This window comes from Falco biarmicus, chromosome 3 (genome assembly GCF_023638135.1).
Source record: "Falco biarmicus isolate bFalBia1 chromosome 3, bFalBia1.pri, whole genome shotgun sequence".
Lineage (NCBI taxonomy): Eukaryota > Metazoa > Chordata > Aves > Falconiformes > Falconidae > Falco > Falco biarmicus.
This window is the reverse complement of record NC_079290.1, coordinates 50,434,080-50,441,887: the sequence shown is the minus strand read 5'-3', so window position 1 is coordinate 50,441,887 and position 7,808 is coordinate 50,434,080.

Here is a 7,808-nt window from a genome sequence, read left to right as displayed (position 1 = left end):
GCTGTGTGATGTGGTCAACATGCTGGAGGGAAGGGATGTCACCCAGAGGGACCCAGATAGGCTTGAGAGGTGGGCCTGTGAAAACTTCATGAAGTTCAGCAGGGGCAAGTGCAAGGTCCTGCACATGGCTCAGGGCAATCCCAAGCACAAATACAGGCTGGGCAGAGAATGGATTGAGAGCAGCCCTGAGGAGAAGGACTGTGGGGTGTTGGTGGATGAGAAGCTCAACATGACCCAGCAATGTGCACTTGCAGCCCAGAAAGCCAACCATATGCTGGGCTGCATCAAAAGACGCATGGCCAGCAGGTCGAGGGAGGTGATTTTCCCCCTCTACTCCACTCTTGCGAGACCCCACCTGGAGTACTGCATTCGGCTCTGGGGCCCCCAACATATGAAGGACACGGACCTGCTGGAGCGAGTCCAGAGGAGGGCCAGGAAGATGATCAGAGGGCTGGAGCACCTCTCCTATGAAGACAGACTGAGAGAGTTGGGGTTGTTCAGCCTGGAGAAGAGAAGGCTCTGGGGACACCTTATAGCAGCCTGCCAGTGCCTAAAGGGGGTTTATAGGAAAGCTGGAGAAGGTCCTTTTGCAAAGGCACGTAAGGACCTTTTTACAGGAGCATAGGACAAGGGGGAATGGCTTCAAACTGAGAGAGGGTAGATTTAGATGAGGTATTGGGAAGAAATACTTTACTGTGAGGATGGTGAGACACTGGACCAGGTTTCCCAGAGAAGCTGTGGATGCCCCATCCCTGGAAGTGTTCAGGGCCAGGCTGGATGGGGCTTTGAGCAACCTGGTCTGGTGGAAGGTGTCCCTGCCCTGTGACAGGGGGCTTGGAACTACATGATCTTTAACGTCCCTTCTTAATGAAACCGTTCTATGACAGGGGTCCTCAAACTACAGCCTGGAGGCTGGATACAGCCCCCCAGGGTCCTCAATCCAGCCCCTGGTATATACAGACACCACCCCCCCTCGCTGGGTGTTGGGGGGGGGGGGGGGGGGGGAACCAAGCAGCCGCAGATGACTGCCTGCCACTTCATCTGCGTGCCAGCCCCCTGTTTAAAAAGTTTGAGGACCCCTGGTCTATGATCTTGAGGTCTGGCATACCTGAACAGGGGTACCTCTAACTGTTAAAGCAAAATTTGCAGCTCACAAACACAGTGCATATGTGGGACTGCATTGCTTTCTGCTTTTCTGAAAACCTTTCTCTGGCTTTTGCAATTCCTCTCTCTGCCTTTTATGCTGTCTTCTAGTTTTGTACCCTGAACCCCATGGGAGCTGGCTGTACTGCCTTGCAGCAGCTCATCATGCAAGAAGATGAAGGCTTAGGAGCCCTATAATAACTTTGAAAAACAAGAGATCAACATGCCTTTAACAGTTCAAACACGTTTATTCAAACAGGAAAGGGAAAAATACATCAAAGACACAAAATGATCTTAGTAACGCACAAGATAGGAGAGCAAGAACATGCAGATAAGATGCATGGTACACAAACACAACCTGTAATAGCAAATAGCACAAAAAATCATATCTAAAATTGTTCCTAGACATAAACATGAGGATGCATAGAAAAGGGGACCTGAAGAAGCCCCTCATCTTCTCTTTTCAGCTTCAGGAAACACTGCCAACTATGCCTTCATTGCCAGTGAGATGAGTTTGTGGTTGGAGTAAATTCTGCTTGGATCCCGGGCATTGTTACCTTGAGAGGTGCCCAGCTGGGCTACCTTTGCTTTTTCATGGAGGCAACTTGAAGTGCAATGTCTGTATGTCATGCCTAGAGGCTCAAGCAATCGTGTCAGGTAGGACTGAGTCTGGGACTAATGTTCTCCCAAAGAAGTTGCCTGTCTGGCTCTTTTCTCTCCTTTTTGCTCCTAAGTTGCCAAAGAAGCAGGGACTGGCAGTGCCTATTCTCTGCTTTTTCATTGCTGACATGTTGCACGTTTCAGGCAGAAAGCCCTCCCTCGTGGTCTGAATGGGACTGTTCACCAGCTCTTGCTGTATTAGAAGACTTGGCACTGGGGGTGTACAGACAGCTTTACAGCAGCCTGGGCAAAAGGCTTCCCACCAGCAGCATGTGTGGAGATGGAAACAGTAACCACAACAGATTTATTAAGGCCTAAAGAAAAGCAATAACCTTACTGTAATTGGCCACCTACACCCTAATGTTAAATATGGTAAATTTGCAAATGGATGCCTAGGAAAGACTCACTTGTTTGCAAGCTTATTGGGCTCTGGACCTCTTACACTAAGCACCAGTGATATCACATAAAATTAGCTGACCCTTAAGTTAATGTCAGGGAACAGAACTTATTTGTCTGTACTATTAAAATCTCAGAAAGGCTCTGGAATGTCTTTAGGGTTTTCCCTGGCTCCTTCCCCAAAAATTCCCAGGCAGCTTGGGATTTAACACAAACAAGAGACAATCCTTCACAGATCATTTTGGATGTAACCATATTATTTTGCAGTATAAAGCAGTGTGGGTATAGACCATTCCATACCAGCTGTGTTCACGGCCAAAGAATGGTCCCAAGCATACTTAAACTACTAGTACAGAGAAACTCTCAGTGTGCGGGAGTCCAGAAAAAATGATATTTGCACTTCTGAGGTCACCTGGTTAAAGTGTGGGAGAAGAAGGAAATAGCAAGCATAATGAATGAGGATCTGGCCCGACATTGTTGCATGAGAAGTCTTACAGTCTCAGTGTTCCTTCACTGTGCCTCTCTGCAGGCTGATCTGACTTGTGATGGATTAAGACTTTCATGATGTTTCAGATGTCCCTGTAGAAAACAGAGGAGGTATATACTGGCATGCTGGTTCTGTTTATTGCAGTGGAGCACACTGAGACTTACAAGGACATGTGTGTGTTTACTATATAGTGGCTTTGGAGGAGACAAAAGTGCTATGAATGAGAGCAAGATGGTAGAATGAGCATCTATGCAGGCTACTAGGTGCTCCTGATAACATGGCTTTCACTAAACCAGTGGACATTTGTGACTTATGTAAGGCCAAGGCAACTGCCATTTTTCTTGTTCCTACGTGTGACCTCCCACTCTCTGCAGTAATTTCCTCCAGCAGTGTACATTTTAGAGTTTGGTTCCTTCCCAGAAGCTTGTGTATGAACAACAATGGACAGGTCCTTCAACACCTGCAGGGCAGTTGTATGGGCTGGGCTGTAGGTTTTTTTGATATGACCTGGCAGGTGGACACTTCTCAAACATCCTAACCACCCTCACTGTACTCAGTATGATGTTAGCACTGGGGTTCAGGAGATGGGGCAGGGGAAGGGAGATTAGAGTGACACCCCCATCAAAGAGACCACAGGTCACCTGACTGCAGGGCACAGCCACTTCACTGTGCAAGGCTCCTACGTGCCTTTCTGATATAACCTGTCCTGACAGCTGGTTCTAACCCAGCCATACAGGTATGCTATCTTTGGCTTCTTGAATCTGAAACAGGTCTGCTATGCGATGTGGTAGATGCTGGCCTGGGCCAGCTCTGTTGCTAGGCTAACAGGAAATTTTTGAGCTGTAAAATTCTGAATATGTTCACAAGCCTCTTGATTCTTTTTGAACCTCATGCTGCTCAATTTAGAGCATCTGGCCTGGTGGCAGAGCAACTAGCCAAGAAAGGAGGATGCCAAGAGTGTCACACCTCAGTGCTGAGGAACGGTGTCTATACACTGTGGGGTATGCTAGGCTGTAAACACCTAAAATGATTTTGCAGAAGTGTCAGGTTGTGTTCAATCTGGTGGGACTCAGTCCATGCTACTTGCAAGGACAGAGAGAAAGAGCAGGTACAGAAGAGAATCAGAGCAGAGTCTGTGTGTGTACATTAAAATGCACAGTACTGTTTACAGCGATTGGAAAAAGTGGATGCTGTAAACAGTACTGTGCATTTTAATGTACACACACAAACTCCAAAATAGACAAGGATACTAAAATATGCATGGTTTTGGCCCTGCATCTCTGTACTGGATGTGAAATTGATTAACAAGCCAACTCTTCTCATCTCTATATATCAATCAGTCTCCAGGGTCATATTAAAGGGGTATATAAACATGCCTATGTTTCAATTTTGCTTTATTCGATCATATTCCATTAATTACATATTCTGTTTTGTAGGAATACAATTTATAACCCCTATATTTGGTCATGCTGGAACCTTAACACTTCTTTGGAATACTTGAGAGATGAAAGTAACAAAAAAAGTGCAAGTATTCACATGCCTCCTTAGAAGGATGTAGAAGATGTAGCTTGCTGGGAGAAAGTTATCAAGCTCATGCAGCTTGTGTCTGGATCCAAAGAAAAATGTGTTTCAATTAAATGCTAAAACACAGCTAAAATGACACACATTAAAATGTCTGTTTTCTTATGAGTGTAGTTCTACAAAGGATCTGGAACTCAATGAAGAGAAGAAACTTGTAACTGTTACCTTTTGAAAACCTGATGCACTTAACTGTAAGTGCATAAAGTTGTGCTAACAATTTAGCAATGTGTATGGTCTTTTCCAGTGTTTTGGCAGTGCCGTTTATAGGTCAAAATATCTGTTTTCCCTGCTTTTGCTGACATTTCAGGTAATGTGCATCATTCAGAGGTGTGCTGCAGGGAGTCTAGAGTTCAAGTTAGTTACCCTTTGCTTCCAGTGTCATCTCATCTGGCATCTTAAATGGTCAGGAACAAAAAAAAAAAATAATTCTCCATATTTTTTTTTTGTCAGAGTATTCCATTCACATTTGTAGTACGGATTAAAAGGAATAATAATTTTTAAAGTGCCAGAACTGCCAGTAAGCAATCACTTCACTACTGGGAGTGCTCATTACTACAAAGCTGATGATTTGCAGCAGTGCCACACACTGCAGTGGTGAAGAGAAAAGCTTTTTCTGTCCCTTTTATGCTCAGGCTCTCCCCAGCAACTCTATGGCACTGTCTCTTTCACTGGTTACTTACAACATAAATTTCTATACCCCTGCCACCTTGCACGCTGCCATTTAATTCTTTATCAATTCCTCAGTTCCTCTTGGTTTTCCTATACAAGTCCTGCATTCCTGTAGAGCTGTCTGGCTTGGAGGAATATTTGAAGAGTAAAACAAATGAATTAAAAAGGTAAGTGATGGCACTGGTCCTTGGAAGTAGCTAAGAAACCAAACAGGTTTTGATAACTAATTTTGCATAGCAAAGCTTTGTTACTTTACATAGTAGAGCTACTTAATTTCTTTAATGCAAACCTCTTTTTACAAACTCCTTTCAAAATCTGACAGAACAAATATGCAAAACAATTTGTTGAGATAGCGAATAATTAGTTACTGAAAGATGCATGAAAGAAACCTTTCTGAAAGTTCTCTGAAAATGTTAACATGCCCATTACAAAATACTAACCTGGGAAGTTAATTCTTCTCATGGAGAGTCATACTGTCAAATTAAGGCATAATTCCCTTCAAATAAGAGTGAATTATATTTTCTGTACAGATTTTGATTGAAATGTTAATTGCAGATGGGCAACAAGTCTGGGCAATGAAAATGTGCAAAATCTGTTCTTGCAGAAACCTGGGGGGAGGGAATACCTTACCCTCACGTGCCACAAATGTACCTTTCTGCATGTGGAAAAATATATGTGCCTGTGGAAAAATGCTTTCACTGAAATTGTTCATAACTCTCTCAAAATTTATGTCAGAGTACCCATACAGTCATTGAATGTATGAACAGCCATGATGCAACACTGTACAATTTCCAATGCTGCACTACTCTTCCACAAGCTTAAGCAACAAGGAGAGGTAAAAAATTTGTCATACAAATGCATGGAAGAAAACACCAAAAACAAGTCCCCCAAAAAGATTGGCATCATGCTCACAGATATTCCAAGAACTGAAAGAGTATCTGAGTTTATTAGATAAACCCTTTCTAGTGAATAATTAACAGGTTAGCTCCAAGGTGAAGCTCAATATAGACTTGTTTTTGTTGTTGTGGCTGAGGTTATTTACTTTTAATGTCTAAAAAAGGGTTATACCAGGTAATCAGGATTAGGTGGGATATTTATTCACTTAATGTGTCATATTGACTTCATTTTAAAATACAAGTTATACTTTTAATAAGTATCTATGATTCATGGGATGACATATAGTTCTGTGTTTTGTCCATTTTATAGTTATGCATACACAAATGTTAAATGAACGCTGTTGTTAAATTCACAATATTAGTCGGTCAAAAGGCTGAAAATGTTCCTTCTGTTAAAAGCATTTTTATAAAATTGGGGATTATGTACTACTTATTTCATAGGGCCCCTGCCTCTTTTGGCAAGAAGCATGGATGTGAACTGAGCTCATGAAGTTAAAGAGATTATAGAGTGCATTTAGTAGGACTTCTTTCATGTCTGTGACAGCAGTTGAGTAGTGAATGTAGTAAAGGCTTCCAGAGAGAAAAGAACAGGTCAGTGGTTAAGGCAATTGAATGCTGTCTTGAAGTGAAATTATAACCTTGCCCCTGAGTTTGTAATTGATGCTATGTGAGTTACTTAAATTTATCATAAGGTGGCCACTAACCAATTTTTTCTATGTCTGATGAGAATCTGATTTATCAACATGCTGAGTGCTTAAATCTGGATCTGAAGTGAATGAGAGCTGTAAGTGGGTAAACGAAGTGTGGCATAGTGCTAAATAGTTATAACAAAATGATGTCCTAGACTGCTGTCATATAAGACACCTAAGCTTTGTGGATTCTTTTGTCGTAGCTCCTTTGGATCTCGGAATTTCCACTTGTTAACTGAAGATAATAACATGTTTTGGTTTTGCAGCGATTGAAAATAAGTGTGCTGGTAGTTTAGAAGCACTATGTCAAAATAACTATGGAAGGAAAAACACTGGCAAAATCTGTATTATTCAGTGCATTACTCGAAGAAAATACAATAGATAGGTCATAACGCCAGAGAGAGTGGGAGAAATGGTGGTAAACTTCTCATTAAATAAGTACTTTCTATTCCAGTGCAATGCATGAAACAGGGTTCTAGAACAAACCTGGTACATGGCCATGTAAGCTAAATGATATAGTAAAATAATACACATGCAGGAGTGAAGCAATTTCAGGTTTCACAGAGGTGGTGTTCCCCAGCTCCTGAGTGTTCTGGCATGGCTCCAACATGGATGGATATTCACAGGGATCACAACAGATCCAGTTACCTCTGCTTTCTTGCCAAATACAATGCCTAGATCAAGGGTCCTCACACTTTTTAACCAGGGGGCCGGCGCGCGGATGCAGTGGCAGGCAGTCATCTGCGGCTGCTTGGTTTCCCCCCCAACCCCCGGCGGGGGGTTCTGTAAATACCGGGGGCTGGATTGAGGGCCCTGGGGGGCCGTATCCGGCCCGCGGGCCGTAGTTTGAGTAAGTCCTTACAAATGTGGCAGGAGCTATTACGAGCCATGCCCTTGTCATCTGAGCCAGGACTCGCTGTTCAAGCAGGCAGACACGTTGCGGTAACACGGTATCACGCACCACACACGCCTGCGTTCCGACACGCTGCCCTGCTGTGAAAAAAACAACCCCAACACAACAACAGATGAAACTTGGAGAGCAAGAGCAACTCAAACAGCCAAAACTGCTTGTTACTTTTTCTGTTGACAATTCTGAAAGGTGAGGAAACATGCTGTAGGACAAGTTTTGCCATGAGTGAGGATGAAAGTGATTTAAAGAGCTGTGTTTGTCTGTGGGAAGAAAAAACTTCCTGGGTGATCTAGCTGTGACACAGCTCGCTCTGTACCAAGCCTTGAGATGGTCACTGGTTTCACTTATCACCGTGAGGGTGGAGACTATTCCTTGGA